This window comes from Delphinapterus leucas, chromosome 9 (genome assembly GCF_059928025.1).
Source record: "Delphinapterus leucas isolate spDelLeu-1000000601 "Yukka" chromosome 9, BTC_Dleu_Yukka2, whole genome shotgun sequence".
Lineage (NCBI taxonomy): Eukaryota > Metazoa > Chordata > Mammalia > Artiodactyla > Monodontidae > Delphinapterus > Delphinapterus leucas.
In genome coordinates this window covers 92384792-92389811 of record NC_143137.1, presented here as the reverse complement: position 1 = coordinate 92389811, position 5020 = coordinate 92384792, and the positions used below count along the sequence as shown (strand labels likewise).

The 5020-nt window shown below is 44.8% G+C and overlaps 1 pseudogene; it reads left to right on the top strand.

Annotated features, from left to right (window-relative positions):
• Nucleotides 1–3645: 3645 nt before the first annotated feature.
• LOC111184576 (ADP-ribosylation factor-like protein 6-interacting protein 1 pseudogene) lies at nt 3646–4421 on the top strand (annotated as a pseudogene).
• Nucleotides 4422–5020: the final 599 nt, after the last annotated feature.

The window sequence follows — 5020 nt, the reverse complement described above, 5'->3', positions numbered from 1 at the left end:
TATTGAAATGATGATGGAAGAGGAGACTCCCTCCCCCTCAAGACTGAGGCACACAGTCTCAAGGGCACTTTCACGGCTGCGTGAAAGGTGGTGGCAGGAAAGTAGGTAGCTGTGACCTTTGTATCTGGTTATGTAGCAAGGCGATCTAGGGTCTAAAAACTGGAAATAAGACCTTCTGACTTCTCACAGAGATCCTGTCGGCTATCTCAGCTCTAAGGTAGTTAGTGGCCACAGGCCACTTTCATCTCTTCATACTTGCGTTTCAATTTGGTGGAAATGCTTTCAACAAAACTAGTGTATTTACTAAATAAAGAGAAGGTGTGGCTGAGTCCTCACCCCCAACCTCAGAGTTACTGGTTCTTGAGCCATGTAAGATCAAGACTGAGATCAGGAAGAAAGACCAAGACAAGAAAGTAGGAGTCTTTCTGCCACCAGGGCATCTACCTCCATCTTCATCTGCATGGAGAGAAATCATTATGTGATTTAAGTGAGACCTCTTTTGAAAGACGGACACGCCACAGTGAGAAAAAGACTACAAAGAGGCAGATTCGCACAGTGGACAAGGTTTCAGGTCAGGGAGACCTCGGTTTGAACCTTGCCTCTCATAGGTCCTTCCCCCTAACTTCCTCATGTGTGAAATGGCACTAGTGGGGCCTCAAAAGTTCATGGAGTAGAGCTTTGCTACTCAAGATATGGGCAAGGGACCAGCAGCATGGGCATCACCTGGGAGCTGGCTGGAAATGCACACTCTGGGGTGGGCTCTTTGCCCCAGAGCTACCGAATCAGAGTCTACATCTGTCAAGGTCCCAGGGGGATTCATATGTAACGAAGGCTTGAAAAGTCCTAGTATAGATTAGATGAGTCAACAGTTTAACAGCAGTTGGAACATCTAACAAGCTCACAATCAGCAGCAGTTGTTCTTGTCTGAAGAGAATGTTAAACATTCTGAAAGGATTCTCTATTTCCCCTGTTACAATTTGAGTATCAGATGTGAATCACCAGGTTTGAGATTCTTCTGCAAATACTGGCTAATAACCCAACTTCAGAATTGGGAAGAGGCTCTAGTGGATAACTATATATATATATATATATATATATATATATATATATATATATATATACACACACACATACAGATATGGTTGTTTTCATTCCATGATGGGCTGTGAATCTGGGGAGGGGCAGGGCAGAAGTAACACGTTTCATTCTTTTGAGAAATGAAGACCTAGTTTTACTGTATCGCAGAAGCAAAGTTAGTGCCAACTCATGCAGCGAACAGATCTGGTAAAAAGCATTTTGTATAAACAAGAGGTAGGAATTTGCTCTTTTAGAAATGAACAATTGGGAGCCTATTTATTGATATAAGACCACAGGCAGCTGTCCTGAACCCTGGCCCCAGACTGGAATCTCCTGGGGAACTTAAAAAAAACGCTCTTACCCATGCTTCGCCCCACTCAGGTTCAATCAGAATCTCTGGGTGGGACCCAGGCATCGGTATTCTTAAAAAACTCCTCAGGTAATCCCAATGTGCATCCAATGCAGAGAGCCATTGATATTGAGTTTGGAAATTGTCTTTTGGGAAAGAAAGTAAAGGATGGAACAAAATACAGTGGGTGGTGTGGGCATGGCCCCAGCTATTTGTAGATGGTGTGGCTTGGGTGTGTCCAAAAGAGGAAGGGAGTCCAGCAAGGCAGGGAGATGATGGGCCCCTGGGGCCTAGAAACAAATACTGGGTTATATGGGGTCTTTCTGGTATGAAGCCCCCACTTCGTCACTTAAGGAGAGCCGCTAGCAATGAAAATGGTGTGCAGGGTGTGCCTTGAAGATGCTTAAAATGAATCCACTGTGATGTTACAGGCAGGGAGCTTGGAAATACCCCATCTTTGCTTTCTGCCTTTAATAACTTTCTGCCTTGCCCAGGTTGGTTCCAAGGACCATTTGGTTTTTGCCCTAAATTGTTCAAATTCCTTCCATGGGGTGCAGAATACTGCAGGTGATACAACTACTCTAAGGAATGTTACTTTTTAGAACCTTAGACAAGAGCACAAGACTATTTTCCCTCCGATTTAAAATATAGACATTTCCAAGCCAGCCAGGCTCAGGAGACCTTTCCTTGGGGGAAGTGAGAGGATTTCTCTGAAATCTTAACCTCTCTGAAGCCTTCAACATTGCTTTGCTCTCTTTAAATGCCACATTCATAACCTCCCAGTGCAAAGGACAAACAGTTCAACAAAGAGCAGCCAGCCTCTGGGGGGGTACGGAGTCCAGCTGAGAAAAAGAAGGAGATCCCTAACTTTACTTCCTTTTTATGTCAGTTAAATATTTGCTGGGTAGAAAACTAAGTGGTGGCACCAGGCGGATCCCTGTCAAATGACAGTTCAGACAAAATGTATCGGGTTGGAAAGGTTGCATTGATTGGAGCCCAACTGGGCCTTCAGACACTAGTTCCCAGAAGAGAGCTGTCAGCATACAAATGCACCACTGCGTTCATCTGTGGCCTTGCAGGCATCCCCACTGTGTGGCTGACAACACGGAACTGCCCTTTCCCGTGGATGGCCACTCAGAGGGGCAACTGAACTTTTGCCACATGGGTTCCTCTTATGCATGAAAAAAGAGACTCTGGAACTGGTCTTCTCAATATGGCGCCTTTCTCTATCTTATCTCTGCACTCTTAGGGCCCCCAGCATTGGTGTTTGAAGCCAGAATGCCCAATTTACTTCTCAACAGTGGGGGATGAAAGAGAAGGAAAACACCAGTGCCTTGGAGGGTCTTTTTTTATTTTTCTTTTAAATAGGAAACAGAAAAAGAGCCAGGATGAGAGCTTTATAACTATGACAATGCCCCACAAACAAAGGATTTTGACAGCCTGGTAACCTAGAGGACTTGGTCCTGGCTACAGATTTTAGACTGAATTGACCTGTTGTTTGGAATCCAACCCCTCTTAAAACACAAGGGTGGAGATCGAGGTTGTCAGGGTATTGGGGACTCTCCTGACTCCTGGAAATTCCTCAGTCACAAGACAGGAAGGGTGGAGATGAGGGGAGGGGAGGGTGTGCCCTCTCCCTGGCCTATTGATTCCATGGGTTTGCCAGGGGCTATATGGTCCAGTGGTACCCTGCTCTCACTTCTCCAGGTCCTGGCATGGGGAGGCATGATTCCAGGTGCAGTGGTGTGTGAGCAGGAGAAATGATGGATAGTGAAGAAGAGGAGAGGGGAGGAAGGACCGTCTGAAGGAGAAGGTCTCCAAGACCTCAGCCGCCATGAGGGGCACCCCAGCCAGACCCTCCTTCGTTTTTTCGACTCAATGATTTTGCTTGTTGCCAACTGTAAGGACCATCCTTGGTTTCGGCTTTCCCTGCTCTTACTTTGGTTTTGAGTCTTTCCTTCTCTCTTCTTTCCCCAATCTTTCTATACTTTCTTTTCTCCACTGTCCAATCCATTGGATTAGATATGTGGATTTTTCCATAATGTTCTAGGTAAGGAAATGCAAGGTTATTTTAGTTGTGCGGATTGTACAATAGAGAAGGAAGCCTTAGAGCAGTGGTTGCTGAAGGAATTTCCCATGGGATATTAATCAGTGTTATCTGAAAAGAAAAAGGTTCAGTGGTTACATAAGTTTGGGAATTTCTTGGTTAAATAATGTTAACTAGACATCTTTACTACAGGATGTCTTTTAGCTTTTAGTATTCTAATATTCATCAAGATATACCCAGGAGGCTAGGGTTGTCGTGAGTGGCTCTGAGGAAGGCCAGTTCTGGGGGCATCTTGGGCTCGCTGAGGGGGCACCTCGGGAACGATGGCAGAAGGAGATAATCCCAGCACCAACCAGCTGGCTGCAGAGACTGCAAGTCTGGAAGAGCAGCTTCAAGGATGGGGAGAAGTGATGCTAATGGCAGATAAAGTCCTCCGATGGGAAAGAGCCTGGTTTCCACCTGCCATCATGGGTGTGGTTTCTTTGGTGTTTCTGACTATCTACTATCTAGATCCATCCGTTCTGTCAGGAGTTTCCTGTTTTGTTATGTTTTTGTGCTTGGCTGACTACCTTGTTCCCATTCTAGCGCCTGGAATTTCTGGCTCCAATAAATGGACCACTGAGCAACAGCAGTGATTCCATGAAATTTGCAGCAATCTTGTAAAAACGACGCAGAGCTGTGGGCTGCTGGAAATGCCTCTTTACATGAAAGGAAGAAAAGCCTGAAATGTACTTCATGACCATGATCATTTCTCTTGCTGCGGTTGCTTGGGTGGGACAGCAAGTCCACAACATCTGTCTCTCCTACCTGATAGTGACTTTCTTACTCTTGCTTCCTGGACTAAAGCAACATGGAATCATTTCGAAGTACATTGGAAAGGCCAAAAGAGAGATAAAAAAGCTTCTCAAACAAAAAGAAAAGAAAAATGAATAATGCATCTGCTTTATTCAGTGTGATTAATGGCATATACATTGTCCTTGGGGACAGTGTCTGTTATGCTGTCTGGATACTAAAACATTACAGATGTAGCTCTTTGCTGTCCCTCATTCTGCCCTTAGTTAGTAGAAATTCCGACTTGCCAAGTAAGGCTTTATGTCCAGTGTCTTCACGGGTGTGCTCTCATCCGCTGGCCTTATATGGACAACTCGTTCATCATTACCACTTGTCTTGGTTTTTCTCACCCAGGGTTAACTGAACTCTTACTTTTAAAATAATATAGTGGTGAACTTCATCCTTTAGTACAGTTAACAGTGGCCTGGGATAACTGTTCAAGTTGATCTTTGCTTTAGCTGGATACAAGATAGTGGTCTGTGACCACAGGAAGCTGGTTCTACTGTCTGCCTCCACACTCTGCTTAAACAGCTGTCTGGCTTCGTGAATACAGAAACCAAGTTTACCACGAGACCAATTAAGATTCACTCCTCATTCTGTTTCGATACCGTGGGATAAGAATCCTCGTGGAATAAAATGAACCTAATTCCATGGCCTAGTATGTGTTGGCTTCTCCCTTGTGCAGAATTTAGCAATTTGTTGGAAACATTGGTCCT